Genomic DNA, 16519 nt, shown 5'->3' on the forward strand with positions numbered 1-16519 from the left:
GAGAGGCTGGCCTCGCCATATGCCAGGGCCTTTGCGGTGTCTGACCCCGGAGCAGCTGAGCTGCTGTGCCTTAGCAGCGCTGACTGAAAACGCTTTCATTTCAGCCGGGCGTCTGTCTGGACAATTGTTCACATCTGCCGCCGACTGCACCCACCGAAGCTCCTCACGCAAACTGGTTTTCCTCGAGGTGCATCTGTCATGAAGAGGTTTTGGATGGACACATAGCAGGCTCACCTCTCCACTGCGGCACGTCTGAGTGTTGCTTCTTCCCAGTGCTCCCAGCACCGAGGTGTACTCTGCTTCCACTGCCGATTAAAATGCAGTGGGGAGTGGGAGGTCGAGGGAGAACAGAGAGACTTCCTTTCATAACTGCCTGAAGCCCTCTGACCCTTTATTTGGAAAATTAGCATCACAATACCTGCGCTGTTAATTCTTCTCTCATTGTCCTCCCGAAAGATGCAAATGGCCTCACCCATTACTAATTCTCAGCATCGGAGTTCTCTTTAGAACAAGCTAAGCGATAAGAAAGTAATTCTAAAATCATCCTAATGGGCTTTTGCGGAACCTGAGCGCAGCTGGCGGGCCTGCCGACGTGCTCGCACATTCCGAACACAGCGGTGGGTGAATGAGTGGGCTTGCTAGGCTTGCAGCAGAGCATCTTTTTTCCTGCTAGAGCAATAGGCTTTAACTGCTGCTGAGAGAAGAGGTAAAGTCCTCCTGTATCCCAAAAATGAGTAGCATTAAAGAAAGGCATTGCAGGAACAACATCTCCTCTGGTTTTCATAGTCTTTTGTGCAGATGGAGAAGAGATTTTTCAAAAGCCCAAAGCAAATATTGACCTAAGGCTACTCTCTGAAGATAATGGCCACCGCGGAGAGCTTTTGCAAATCCGGCTCCCAGGCAGGGAAAAAGAGTTTCATCTGAATAAAGGGAGGGAGTGACTGAAGTCAGAAAATTATAAAGCCATGAGCTGAACTATTTCTGGAAAAAAAAAAATCCTAAAACAAATAATTGAAGATTTTTTTTAAGCACCTAGATAATAAGGCTGAGAAACTTTTAAGTTAATAGGAGTACGTCACGAATAGGTTGTGTCAACACAATCCAATTTCTTTCCTGACAGGTTAATAGGGTTTGTGGATGAGGCAGGAGCAGTCAATGTCATATGTCTTCAGTAAGGTTTAAGACATTGCGCTTATATGACACACTCATAGAAAATTTAGGGCAGCATGGCCCAAAGGCAGCTTCTATAGACTGAATATAAGGGTAGCTTAAAACTGCTCACATTTAATTGTCAAGCTGGAATGATTCATCAGCTGAGATTTAGCAGTGATCATTCCTGTAGCAGATGTTATTCAATGTTTTCATTAATGGTTCAGATGATGGAATGAGAACAAACTTATTAAATTTGCAGGTGGCATTAATCTGGGAGGGATTGCTGGCACATCTGATAAGATTAGAAGTCAAAATGCTCTTGACAAGTTTAAGAAATAGCCTGAAACTAACAGGAGACACTTTAATAAAGACAGGTACAAAGTAGTATCCTTAGGAAGGAATAATCAGATTCCTAAATATAAGGTGGAGATGGTGGGATGGGTAATGGATTAGCTGGAGGAAAAGGGCTCATAAAATGTCACACATGCAGAATTTTCACAACAGTTAAATTTTGGTGGAAAAAAATCAAAATCATATTGGGGTGTATGAATACACTTTTCAAGACAAAGAAAGCGAGTCTACTTTGCTGGAAAAAGACATTGATACTCAGAAGTGGCTCATGAGCCACATGGATGTCCTTGTCACTGCTGGGCTGGTCTGCAGAGGAGTGGAAAATATCTAGGGAAGTCATTCTCCCAGTCAGAGCACTACAATCAATGGCTAAATGCCCAAAAACCTCCCAAAAGTAAACCTCCCTGGCAGCCTAAACTGTGTAAAATTAAGGCTGTGTTCCTCCGCCCTTCTCACTTCCACACAGCCCCTGGGGTGGAACCACTTGTGTGATGGGGTAGCCCAGGCAGCTGAAGCACCAGCCCGGCAAAAACAAGTGTTTCCTTTGCACTCTTTTCCCAGCAACTGAACTGCCTGGAAATGAAGCCATCTTTTTTTTTTAACTTCATGGGGGTAGGATTCTGCCTGGCTCAGTTCTCTTAACCCTCTGACCCACCCGGCTGTGGCAGCAGTCCCACTGGCCACAAGGTAACCAATTCTCAACGAATGCCTGCAAACCATGGAGGTGCTGGCGCTCCACTGGGCGAAATGGCACGTTTTTTCAACCAAGCCAAATTTCACAATTCTCCTACACTTGAGCAGGGATCTTTGCCAGCTGCTGATTGCAGCATAAGTCCAATTAGAGGCTTGCCTGCTTTCCTTGGGGAGCCTGTGACCGGTGATATAATGATAAAGTCTCCCTAAAACAAGCTTGTTTGTTTACCTTCTCTGCTCAGTTCCATTTGCTAATAAACTGCCCACTCACATATTTAGCCCCATACAATCTTATGCCTCACTACAAGTGGAATGAAAATTGTTTTCTCTCTTGTATTACGTGAAAAAAACCTGATGCGACCTACGTTATTTCTAAAAGTGAAGGACCCATTGGAATTCAAGCTGTTTTATATTGTTCTTCCTGTCTCCCACTCTCTGTTTCCTCAGAAAAAAAAAGCAGTCTTCTTTGCCTGCACAGCAAACACCCTGGAGTGTACCCAACCTCAGCTACACCACTTGGGTTTTGCCACAAGCCCTGGTTTCTCCAGGAGACAGTTTCAGGTGCAGCAGAGAAAATCCAGCTGTTCCCCACCTGAGAAGAAAGTCCCTCCTCACATCTCTATTCCCTTCCTTTGTTCTCTCGCTCGAGAGATGTGCTCTGGCCGCCTCCTTGCTTGATTTGACTCCAAGATGAGCCCAGCTCCTGATGTGCCATACAATGGCATTTTGTCCTCAAGTTAGTTTGAGCAAAAGGCTCTTTGGTGGTTTGTCCCAGCGGACAGCCCCACAGCCTTTTCTACCGTGTAGCAGCAGTGGGGGTCTGTCATGCTGGGATACCACGCCACCAAAAGCAGCACCAAGGAAAAACAACACGTGTGAGCTTAAATCTCATTAAACTCCTCTGAGATTCCTTTTATAGGATTAAAGCAGGTAGGCCTTAGGTAATTCATTGTCACTCTCCTGGCTGTCCCCTTGCACCAGGAGGCTTAGATCAGCCCTAATGAGCTCACGTCTGCAAAATAGGAGCCCACCGTTTATGCTGGGCACATTGTGCAGAAGAATGTGAGACTTAGCAAATGCTCACAAACACTCACAAAGACAGTTCAAACACTCATTTTTTACCTTAAGATACACATTTCCTTAGATAGCTTAGAATGCCATGGTGACTGCTGTTTGTTAAAACACAGACAAAGGTTCTCTCGAGAGCCTAGAGGCTTTTTGGCCAATTAAGCAGAGATCTTTTGTAACCAGAGGGGTTGTTTCACTGGTGCAAGTCCACCTAAAGGCATATGTACAGGTATTATTAAAACCCACTAAAAGACAAAGGGAAAACAAAACTGCAAAACTGAATGTAGAGCTTTGGGAGAGGCACATGTCCTTCTGTGCCCTCTGTAAGCTCTTGTACACTCCTTAAATCATCCTTCGGTGAGAGCAGGAATGTCTCTCAGGAGCTGCCCTGAGCAGCAGCCTCAATGTTAGTGCTGTTGCCGGGCTCCTGTCTCCAAAACTCTGCTCACTCAAGTGGATGAAGGGTTGGTACAATTATCCCAAAGCCTGTCCTGTTTAGATCCGGGGACGTCTCGGGCTGAGATCTCCAGACAGGGGAGAAAAAAGCCTTTAGATCCAGGGACGTCTCGGGCTGAGATCTCCAGACAGGGGAGAAAAAAGCCTTTCTGTGGGGAGAGGGAGGCTCTGCAGGTGGTGATGGAGGCATGTGGCCGTGGGTCAGACCGCGCAGCATCAATAATGCTGGGAGAGGGCACGCGCCCGCAGCGCTGGGCACCGCTCATCGCAGAGCCGCCGCCGCCACGGCGCAGACCTGGCTGAACGTCTGCTGACATGCTGTTACCCTAAAAGGGCAAAGGAAATCTCTGTTGATAAGTGAGAGCTACGCAGATGTGGAGCTTTGCCAAGTGAAGGTGTTTGGGCTGTTTGCAAGAGCTGTTTCTGCTGAATAAGGAAGTGCAAGGCTTCTTCGCTGTAGTAAAGCACGCTGAGGAAATGATGATATGTATAATCAGAAAGATGATTATATCTTTCTGCATGAATGCACAAAGCAGGTAAAGAAGCTCTCAAAAAATTACCTTAGACAGTACAAGGGTTAAAAAGATAAAGGGGAACCTTGCATGGGGTTTAGGTTCCTCAAAAGCAAGCTAATGTACGTGCAGTAGTCTGTGCTGAAGTTACCAGAGCAAATAACTTAGGGCTTCAGGAACAGAGTGTGAATGTTGTGGAGTTTTTTATTTCCCCAGGAAGGACTTTCTTAATAAAATGAGTGATGTCACCCTGATTTTTCTGAGTTTTTTAAAGCCTTTTGATTGTTCATGAAATGGAGTCAGACTTTTTAGCTACTGTACGATATTAGGAGCAGTTTCTACCTTTTTCTCGCAGATGTAACATAAAAAAATCCTTTGTTTTTCATTCTCTGTCCTTTGTTTGCATATTTCTAACCTGAAATTGTAACTGACAGTTGGTCTGACCATTCGGCTAAGGGGTGAAAACTCCAAAAGCCAATCCACTGCCAGACCCACAAATGTATAAAAAGTAAGAAATAAACAGGCAGAGGGCTCTCCACCTTGTTCTCGGCCTTGGCGCAGCCTTGTGCTCTCTGAGAGGAACCCTCTGCCCTGCGAAAATCTTTCGTCTCTCGTGTGATTGCTTTGCGTATCCCGATCACAGAGTGATATTTGTCAGATGTGACCCTAGAAAATCTACTAAGTATTAATTGGCTTCTACTTCACTAAAATGTTGTTTGAGAGTGCACACCCTTGGTAGATCCATGACCAAACACGAGCTGCAATTCACACGTGTAACAGGTAAAGTTGAATTGAAATTATGAACACCTTTTTTCCCCCTGTATGTTCTTTCCACAAAGGTAAAGGTCTAAACTGCTAACTGCACTTAAAGTAGCTCCCAGTAATTCCTATGAAGTAGGCTCTTACCTCTCTGATAGTGCTGGTTTTATTTTAAATTTAATGACATTTGTTTCCTTGGCTACCTGGCCCTATTGACCTCCCAGGGAAACGATATTTTACCCTTCTTGGAAAAACATCATTGTAATTTTATTAGGAAGCGTGGGCTGAGGCCGGTTTGCATCTCTTTCTCAAGGTGAACATTGGAGAAGAGTTGGAGGCATCTCTGATTACAAGGATACACTGGAGCAGAGTGTGAAGCTGCCCTGCCTGGACCCCTGCAGATCTGGCCACCCCATGACTACGTCCCAGCTCTGCCTGGCCTAGAGGCTGACCCAGATGTGACGAGAAAAGCTGTTTGCTGCGGGCCTGCTACCAGCTGATACAGGATTTAACTTCTCTGGCTCTTTGTGTGGGGAATAAATATATGATGTTTAAAATTCAGGACAAGTCTGCCCTAGGTCAAGGCTAGGAGTGAAAGCTGGACCTCATCCTGAGTAACAGACATTGTCAGAGTCCTGGCCTCTTGTGGTGAAGTACCTCCAGTGATAAAACTGACCCTTTCTGGCTATGGATAGAAATTTCAGGAAGAGGGTGATGGAAAGATGGTCCCATCTAAGCCTTATTTCAAGCTGCCTATTGTTGTTACCATTGATTTGTATTTAAAGCTTAATTTTGATTATTTTGGTTATTAGAAAGCAAGGTGACTGGTTGCTATTTGTGCTGCTTGTTTACTTCCTATATCACTTCAGGTTAAAACTTATTAGGCAGAAGCACTCACTAGAGACAGCATCCTACTGCATCCCTAGTTAGCACAGAAGTAGTTCACAGGCTTGGGGCTGGCTCTTGGCACAGAGGAATACTGCAGATCTGATCCAGAGCTATGATGGACACTTTCACTTACTGTTAACATCTGTTGCTTTAGAGGCGTCTGCACATCCCTGATGCAGGGACAAGCAGGGATGGGACAAAGTCTGTGTCACTTATAGATGAAGAATCTGGATTAATTCTTGTTCCTTCATTTAAAGTTTCTTCTCCCCAAACCTGCCCATGACTTTGAATCCCAATTTTAAGGGGTGAATTTCCCTTCAGCCCTGCTTCTGTGAAATTCTGCTATTTATCCTTGATCTCTGAGAGGAGAACAGGCTCCAGTAACATCTGCATTGGGAACTGGCCTCACTTTTGGCATGAGGGGAGCTGTCAGAGTGCCCAGAGACAAGAAGAGGCCAGATGCAGGAAGCTTTCTATTTACCCTAATGGGACTGAAAACATGTACAGTAAATTGGCAAAATATACTGAGAACAGAACTCAGCACACTGGAAAATGTGGGAGTTGGCAAAGGCATTCATGGCATTAAAAGCGTATATGCAAAGATGCCAAGTGTTATATTTATATAACTAGCAGGCAGTGGAACATTCCCATCCCGCTAGATGGTCACCAAGGCCCTGCTCTCCAAGGGAAATGTGTCCTCAGGATCCCACCATGAGCTACCAAGTGCTCTCAGCTGCACACATCAGTGCCCAACAGGTCAGGCAGGATGCCCCATGGCCAGGGCAGAGGGTGGGCCAGCAGCCTAGTGACAGAAAAACCCAAGTGGCCCTCCAGGCTACACTGAAAGGAGCAGAAGTGACTGAAGAAGAACCAAGTGCTCTGTCCCTTTGGTGTGAGGATCAGATCCTGCCTCTCATCCAGTGTCAACCCCATCAGCCAAGGGTTGTCAATTTTAATTTTGTCCCTGCTCTGTCACCAAGGCAGATCTACATAGATGCTTTGTCTCTTTTAAGCTTTCCCTTGTTTACCCCGACTGAGTTCATACCACTTACTCACACTTATTTTGGTGACCACCATGTGCTAAGGTACAATACTCTCTGCTGCAGTGCTGAACACTCCCAGTCAGCAGGGAAAGAGAAAGCTGGCAAGCCTCAGCCAGCATGGCCTGACCCCTTGGCTGATGCAAAGCAGGGCTGTGGGACCCTGCAAATCCTGACGCCTGGCTGTGGGCAGCAGGTCACAGCTCTCCTCCACAAGGGACAGGTTGAATGCCATCGTGCTGTGTCCCCATCATGTACCCCACACACAGCAGGATATGGTGTTGCACAAGACTGGCCCTGGATCCTGCTGGCCTCAGCAGCTCCTGCTAACTCCCACTTTTCTTATAATGTGCTTTTCCCTTCTTTTGGTTCCTCTTGCATCAGACTCCTTGTGGGCAGAATTTTGTGGGTGCCTGTGGCCCTTCACTGCCCAGCTCAGTAGGGTACAGCAGGGTGTGGGAATAGGTTATGTCCTAGGAACTCGTCGTGTTTTCCCTAAAAGAATCTTTCCTGCTGATGCTACAGTCAGGTGCAGGACAGCCTGCTGCAGCCTCCCCCTAACAAGCACCACTTTGCTCGCAGGGAGGTGCTCTAGTGCACTGCAGACACCAAGGGACACTGACGAGTAATTTACTTTTTGATGTAAATCTTGGCTTCCAATGAGCAAAAGTGCTCCCTTTCCCCCAATGAAGTTAGTGAATAAGCCTTGGGTTTAGTTCACTGTTTATGATTTTTTTTTTACGTTTTTGTTAAATAAACCACTGCCATCAGGAGAAAATCTGTCACAGGTGTATGAACACATCCTGGTTTCTTCTGGAAGAGCGACTGGTTCCTTGTGAGTTTGGTATCAGCGAGAACCTGGGAGAGCGGAGCTACACAGCCCAGAGCAAATGGCTAGAGGCCAGGGAAGTGCACACCAGCCGTGGTGGCTGAGGAGGGGACACCCACCTCTGGCAGTGACTGTTCCTCCGAGGTGCTGCTGCAGCGGCAGTGGTAGTGACCCCAGTGAAAACTTTAGTGCCACCAGCAGGAAGCCCTGAATTTGAGCTTTCGAGATGAGGAGACAAGCTGGGCATGCTCTGGGGGAGGGTCTGCAAACCCTGCTTTGGCTGCGCTGCTATCCAGGCCGGGAGCAACTAGAGGCAGACAGCAATGGTCTGCCGTGCGTGACCAACCAAAAACTCAGCAGAATGCAGGAGCTTGCTTGGGACTTGCCTCTGAGAAGAGCACAGCTGTTGACCAGAGAGGACACACCTGCAGCAAATCACCAGCCCCAGTTCTAGCGAGGGTCCTGCTTTGAATATTCACCTTCGTGGTCATGCAGGGTGTTGTCCTGCATGGCTGTGCCTCTGATAGTGCCATGTAGACAAAGAGGCCTCTGGTGGATGCTCTGCCCATTCTGCTGGAGCCTTCCAGCTGTTGGCAGCTGCCTGGCTTTGTCCAGGGGCTGAAGCAGTTAACTACAGAAACAGCTGAAATATTAAACTAGGTGGCCTATATATGCCAAGAAACATTCACAGCTGCTCTTTGATGTTAAATTTAATCTGTAGTATGCTGTGCAAGTACGGTTGGCTGTGCATCTCATATAAATTAATTACAAAGACCTCGTCGTGCATGCAGAGAACAGCGGGCAGCACTGTAAACACTGCGTGCAGTCATTTAAGGTCGCAGGGGGAAATCCTGTTGTGGGGCTCTGCCAAGGGGCTTTGCCTCCTCCCTCTTTGGGAGGACACCCTGGCCATCACAGCTTCTCTGACTGGTGAGCTGTGGGTGTTTCCCTCCATCCTTGTCAACCCCAGTGGGCGGCACAGAGCCCCCTCCTCAGTCACCAGCGCCCTGGGATTCAAAGGTGAGGCATGCACTTGGTCTGGATCCTGGGGATACACTTACTCTTTAACAAGGAGATGAGAAGAAAACTAGTAGACCTGGGAGCTCTTCCAGAAAGGGGCCATGCAGAATCACAGGGAGGCTGTAATAGGGTCACTCATTGGTCACTCATGGGCCTGGGCTCATGTCCTGCATGCATTTTGGGAAAGTACCCTGGGAAATGAGAGATGCCTTCTTAAGACGCCTCTGCTTGGCCGTGGCACTTGCTTCAGTCCTGTTGCAATCTTTTGTTCTCAGCCTTGTACCAACAAGCTCTGAAGTCTTTACTTGCATCTTAAAAAGTAAATTGCTGCTTCGCTGTTGTTGGGATGTGGGGAACACACATTCCATCTGTACTGTGTGTACATACCAGGGCCATGCCAGCCCCCAGACCTGGCTCATGAGGGGCCCCAGCAGCACCTTGCTTCCCTGCTTTACAAAAAGAGCCGAGCAATTCCTTTTTCAGAAGGGACAAGACATCTCCTTTCTTTCTCCCACCCTTCTGACCTGGAACTTTGGTAGTGGAAATCTATTAAGACAAAGGAAAAGCATCTCACATTCTGTCAGAGATTAACCCAAGGAAATCTCAGCACACCAGGTGAGAAAAGAAAAGCAAAAAACAACCAGAAGCAAGAAGTCAGAAGGAAAACGCTCATGCAACCTCATATTTGTGGAAATCTACTGCAGCGCCTACCCGAACATCTGGTGTTGATTACCTACCCATCCTTCTCACAGCATTTTGTTATCTTTAGCTAAATCAGCTTAATTTAATGTGGAAAAGGGACTGGGAGTATCCAGGATGAAGGGCACAGGCTGCTGGGTGGTGTGGGGAGCACTGGGGCTGTCCTGGGGTGCAGCTTGGGTAAGTGAGCGCTGGCAGCCTGGCTGCCCCTTCCCTACCTCTGCAGTTTGATAACACCACCACTGAGCTGGCACCTGAGCTTTCCCTCCCTGCTAGAAACACTCAGCAGCAAATGGCTGGGGGTGTCCAGGCAGGGAGAGAAGCTCCTTACTCCCGGTTTCATTGGCGTGGCAGCGTTCTCTCTGCAGTGAGAGAATGCAATGGCTGCAACTGACAGCACAGCTGACCTTGGAAGGAAAGGCTCCAAACAAGGCTTAGTCACTAATTTTCCAGCTCAAATCAAAGACAACAGAGCTTGGGAGGGAGCTCTGCCCTTGTTTCTACATGTTCCTTCCACAGCTTCTATTGTTGCAGCACCTCAGAAATATTCACAGCCTTCCAGATGGTGTCAAGAGGATTACCAGCCACCAGTGTGGTGCCTAGGTTTAGGGGAAATTCCACTTTGCCCCATTAGTTCTAACACTTTTGCAACACCGGTCTCCACAGCCCTCTTCCCATTTCGCACTGCTCTATCCCTCCTGTTTTTGGCTGGGAGAGCCACTCACTAGGGTGTAAGACAGGCTCCTCTCAGGTGTCAGAGGACAGGCAGCTTGCCTGTGTCACCTGACTCACCTTTGCCTCTGCCTGCAAAAACAAAGCACAGGCAGCTCTTCTCCTGTGGGCACCTCTCCATCAGCTTTGCTTTCCCCAAGGAAATGCCACAGCAGGTGCCAAAGATGCCAGAGGGGCTGCAGTGGCCTCCCCTGAGTGTAGCTCACATCCCTCCCTGCTGCCATTCCCTGCTGGGGAGAGAGGAAGGCAGATGCCTTTTCCTGCCTTGCCCCAGCCACAATCCCGGCGATAAAGCCATTGTGGTTTCCAGCTGTGGGTGAGGAGCCAGACCAGTAGCAGCGGTGGGTGTAGGGCTCTGGACATGAGGGAAATGGCAGGGGCAGGAGCTGCAGCCCCCACAGCCCAGCCCAGTGCCCACCCACCACACTGCCCACCAGCACAAGGGAGCAGAACCACAGCACAAGCTACAATCATGGACCATTTACAAGTGACAGTCACGTGGAAATCTAATCCCAGGTATAATCACTGCACCGGCACAGCACCTGGGATTGCCAGCAGGCAACAAAGCCTGCTGGGATGGTATCTGCTGACTCCTAACATTGCCACATTTTGACAGTCAACTCCCAAAAACCAACTCTCTCCATACAAGATTCACACTGCTCTCATATCCACACGTGGCTTCTGCGTTTTTCTTACAGCAAATCGGGCTGCCTTGCATTTGCTGAGCACCAAGGAGGGCTTGGGAGATAAATTACCCAGGGTGGGAGGCTTGAGACAAATGCAGAATGTTAATCCAGGAGATGACCCTGTGGTGTCTCATTCATTAATAGGAGATGTAAAATACATATGCTTCCAAAGCAGCCCCCTGTGAAAACTGAACATAAGACCTTTAGATCTTTAGATACAGGGGCCATAAAACTGCTACTCCTGGGGTTGGGGAAGATGCTTGCTGAAAAAAAAAAAGAAAAAAAAAAAAGAAAAAAAAAAAAAAGTGTCCATGAGGAAGAAAACACATGGAGAAACTTTGAGGTGCAACAGCTTCAAATTATACATTTTCCAACACAACTATTCCACATATTTGCTTCACCGCCACAAGCCCATCACGGTTGAGGAGAGCATGTCACCCTTTGCTTCCAGATGTGTCATGTCCTTTAAGCCATCGGTGCAGGATACAGAAACCTCTGGTCACCAGAGATGGATGCCAAGCAAACTCCAATGCAAAATTAGGCATTTTTCCCACAAGGCTGATCAAAACCTGTTTCTGGAAGGGGAGAGGCACTCGTTTGCCTGTTGTAGCAGGTTTTTGTGCCCAGAGGGAGGCTGTGCCTACCTGTAGACTTGCTGTTGGCCTCAAGATGTTGCCTGTAGGACGAGCTTAGCAGGATGACTTTTGCCCCTGCCAGCCACATGCCTTCTGGAAGGCTGTGTGGGGGAAAGCAAGGTGACCTGTGGGTTGAGACACAAGGTCAAACCTGTGTGACCATAGTGGTGACCATAGTCCTTCAGCATTCAGGAAGGTAACTTCTGCAAAGCAGCTTTAAGGTAAAAGCTAGTCCTGACTGCCCTTCTGGAAAGTTTGCTATGGCTGTGGAACTCGAGTAGCTGTGATGGGTAGAAGAGCTTGGACTGCATAGTCTAACCATCCTCCCTGTTCTTAAAGCTTATAAATCTACCACTCAGCACATTTTCTGGAGCATCTTTCAAAGGAAAGTGTAGGAAGTATTTTCAAGTGTGAGAAAATGACAACCTAAAGGGTGAAAATTGAAGTAATCAACTATCTCAACATACTGTAGGGACAACAAGACAATCTCAGATGCACAGCATAAAAGGACTGAAAAGAGGACTCTCATGGATGCTCAGAGGAGCCCAGTGGCTGAGCTGAGCAGCTGAGGGTAAAAGCAGCTATAGGGGAACAGCAAAAAAGCATTGCAGAATTCTGAAAAATAAGAGTGGCAAGCCAAAGGGGTGTGAGAGGCCACTGAGGGGCACGAAAAAGAGGGAAAAAATATTACTTTGTTCTGATGTGACCTTTTTTTACAGGGGATGGAGTCTGTGCCCAACCTGCTGAGATAGCAAAGCTTCTGCAGGGGTCTTGTGCAAGCTCTGGAGCCCCTTTCAGGGACACTCAGTACACACAAGACTCCCTCTGGCTCCTTCAGATGACACCCTGGGAGTAGCTTTTTCACTCTAATTTTTTGTGTTTTCATTTGATTTGGAGGTTTGGTGGGTTTTTTCCTCCTAAAAATGCTATTTCATCAAAGACATTGAATATGTCTTATTCTGCTTCAGATAGAATCTACAGATACTGTTTTTAAAGTCTGTATTCCAGTGACAACTTTTCTGCTTAATTGTGTATACACAAAATCATTTAAAAGACAGATGTTCAAATGCAACCCTTTGCAGGCCCGGAATCAAAATGTCTTGACCAGAAACAAGTTCTTGAGATTTCCTTGAAAGAAGAGCAAAAGGTTTGTGCCAATATAGAATCCACTTTTTCCTCTTTCTAGGCCTTGCCATTTTTCACAGATCAGAAAACACAATTTTCACAATGTTGGTTGTTTTTTTGTTGGTTTTTTTTTTTTTCCTTGAAATCCTGTCCATCTGACTATGCAGCACCCTCAAAGAGCAGCCTGGGGACACAGACCCTGCACCAGATCTCTGCGCTACCCTTCCAAGACAAAAAGCCTGCCTTGCTCTTAAAGCAGTTTGTGTCTTGTTCCCGGTAAAGAAAGTGTCCCGTCATCATCTTCATGCCCCAGCTCAACCTCGGGGCAGAATTAGTTCCTCTCATGAGAAGTGATCCTAGCCCAAATGGGACATGCTGTCTTGCAGGACCTGTGGAGCTGGGGTCACACCTGGTGGACACCAGGGGACAGGTGGCCAGAGCTGCGAGAGGCGCCAATAAAAAACCAGAGCCATCTACAGGGTATTGATTGTTTCTGCTGTTTGAAAGCTGCAGGCAGCTGCCTGCTCTGTGCCAGCCTGCTGCTCCCCTTCCCCAGGCTCAGAGGGACACACACTCTTCTCCTCCCCAAGTCCTTTCCACCCAACGCCCTGCAACATAACTAAGTAAAGTAGTTCTGCACTCATCAGGTGCTGTGTAGGCAAAGGGCTTGCTTGAAGATGGCTCCAGCCTCCAGCCCCTTGGACAGGGACCACCATCGCTTGCTGGGGCCTGGGATGGTGTCTCTGAGGGAGCAGCAGAACCCAGTGCCAGCTGTGGCCCCTCACAGCAGCCTTCTCTCTTGCCTCTCCATCTATTGCCTCACAAACAGGACACACCCACTCATACCCCTCATGGGTATTCCCAGACTCGGCTCTCCCAGAGAAGATGACAGAAGGGGCCAGTCCCCCAGGGAAGAGCAGGGGGGCAGTGCCACTCACAGGTTTTATCTGCCCTCTCCAAAGTTCCAGCTGACCCGAGAGAAAAATTAAGACTCAGCATTGCCTGAGAAAAAAACCAAATCCTTCCCATCAGCATTGCGGGGGCTTTCTCCACACACAGTCTAACAGAACCGAGTCTCTGCTCCAGCCTGCCTTGCATCCTCTCAGAATGTATTTTAATGTGTTCAGCACTGCATATAACAAATCCTACTGATCTAGCTGCCTTAGCACATTTCAGAGGCATCGTGTTTAACAAACTGTCCTATTTGGAGATGCAGAAAGCAGGCTGGTGTTTCTCCAGCCCAGGACTATGAAAAACAGGGCTCTGCCGTGCCTTTGATCTACACAAAAGGCTTTCTCCCCCGCAGCGGAGCGGAGGAGGCTGCTAGACCCTTCTCCTTTACAGATGCTCCTCCACCAGATATTCATGAGCACTGCTTGGGAGGGACTCTGGACCAAGCTCTCCCTTCCCCACTGCTGCCTGGGGCCTCTGAGCCCCCATCTCTCTGTGTCCCACTCTCTGTGAGTCACTCTGTCCATGGACTCTTATCAAGCATGGACATTCCTCAGGGATAGTTCACAAATTTTTCCTTTCCTTTTTCTTTCATTCAAACACCAGGCTCTGGCTGGATCGTGCACGTTCCAGGGGCAGGTGCAGCCCCCTTCTTGCACCCCTCTCCACTCTGGTTTGCAACGCTTCTTCCTCCAGGTCCGGCTTGGAGTTTGTTTTCCATCCTTCCCTCTCTCCTGTCTGATTAAGTGCCTCAGCCGAAGCTCCTGGGGCACAGCGAGCTGGTGACTGAGCCACTTGATTTCCTTGGTCCCGGGGACCAACGCTGCACGTCAATGTCAGCCCCAGGCCACTGGTGCCTGCTAGAGATGCTTCAGCGAGGGTTTGATTGCGCACTTCCTAAAGCTGCTGTGGAGGAAACTAAAGGCTGTCTGGGCCCTTGTAATACAGCAGCGTGGCGCAGGTGAAAGCCTCCCTCAGACCAGCTGCTGCCTTTTGTACATCTTCTCACAAGTGCCTCCTGCTGCAGAGAGCTGCTGACCCCCCTTGTGAGCTGTGTCACACCCCACGCCAGCCTGCGAGGAGTCAGGAGAGATCTGCCTGCGCCCATCCATCTGCCTGTTGCTGGGGGAGCTGGGAAAAAAATGTTCCTGAAAGCCTGAGGTTACTTATCAAACGTGGTCACACAGACCAGTATTAGTACTGTGACGATCAGCTCTGACCAAACAGCATCAAAGAGAGAGGGGAGAGTGACAGAGCTGAAAGCACATCCTGTGGCATCTGTCTTGCCATTGAAACTCAGCAGGGAGGACAAAGGCTTGACCCAGGCTTCTGCATTAATAAAAGGTGGGAGGGTGGGTGGGTGATGTGGGCAGTCTCAAACAATGCAGTTGCTGCAGAAGGCCTCTGGCTCTTGTTTATGAATTCAAATCTTGGCTGAGGTTAATATTTTCAAAAGCACATTTATACGTGCCAGAAATAACCCCAGAGTCCCTTGTGACATCAGATGACACAACTGTTTGAATGACGAACATTGAAAAGAAACGTTTACTACTTTTGAGACTCTCACCCTGATGCAGCAGCCTGAGCTATCCTCAGAAAACTGCTCATTACTTCTTTGAAACAATCCTGAGAGATCTCCTTGAATGCAAATTTCTCTTTAAAAAAAGCTAGCATGACATATTTTGACTTTCCTTGTTTGGCAATATCATAGTTATTTCATCTCAATAATGTAAAACGTGATTGTTTCGGCTGCGCCTTCTCATTTTGCTCTGCGTGTTTTTGTATTTCATTATCATATTTCAATGCCACAAAGCCCAGATGGAGTATGTATAATATTTCATTTCTTGTACATGTTCTGGCACAATCACACTGAAAATTTTGAACTTTATTACAGTAAAATGTTTGACTAGTTCCAAGGCAGGATTGAATTTGTTCTAGAACTTGGATTAAATAAATAAATAAATAAACCCCCAGCGTTTCCCCCACTGCTATGCAGCAAAACCAGCTACTGAAATGTCAGATATTCCCTCTGAAGAAATGTTCTATTTCCCAAAGATTCATTACTCGGCCTCTGTGAAATGATACATTTCAGCCCAGTTCCCAGTGGATAAGCCTTCAGTTCCTCAAAGGACACCCTTGTGTTTGCAATGACCTCATCACACTGTATGTTTGAGGATGTGGTTCTCCGTTAGGGTTTATCCATGGGGTTAAAGTGAGTTCAAAGCTTCCCACTCGACCCCACTCTCTGTACTTCCTTCTCCCTTTCCCGCACGCAGGCTTCGTCCTCTTCTACACCATCGTCCTCTTCTACACCTTCAAACCGGACCCGTGGAAGGAGCTGGATCAAATCAGCACTCTAGAAACCTACCTCGGAAAAAGGAGCCGCATCAAGATGGGGACAGAACTGCCGCCAGCTCCTCTGCCACCCTTCTGTGTCTAACAGCCCTTGACGCTTGCCCTTTCCCATGCTGTCATCCTCTTTCGTTACAATCTTATCTGCCCTGAGACAACCGCAACATTCAAATGCCGGCACGCTCGGCTTGGTCTCCGAGCATCCTTCCAGAGGGACCCTGCGATGTGAGCCTCGCTCCAGGGCAGGCTCTGGCCAGGCTGGCGGTGGGAGGTGGCCCCGCAGCTCTCTGTGCAACCAGGCTCTTCCCTTGCATCGCTTCACCTGGAAAAACTATGCGTGTTCTCCTTCGCCCACTTTTATTCCCCTTTGCCTTTCTCAGGGAATCGTAAAGCAGTCCTCGAAACCACGCGGCCGTGACCAGCACGATCGAGGCCTCATTTGTACCGCAAAAAAGGACTGGGGCGGTCTCGCTGCCGACCCTCGGTAGCTCTAACCCGTCGGACATGAAGCCATGAGACGCTCTCCGGCAGCTCCCCGGCGGGCCGGGTGGGACGGGAGCCTTTTGTTCCT

This window comes from Hirundo rustica, chromosome 6 (genome assembly GCF_015227805.2).
Source record: "Hirundo rustica isolate bHirRus1 chromosome 6, bHirRus1.pri.v3, whole genome shotgun sequence".
NCBI lineage: Eukaryota > Metazoa > Chordata > Aves > Passeriformes > Hirundinidae > Hirundo > Hirundo rustica.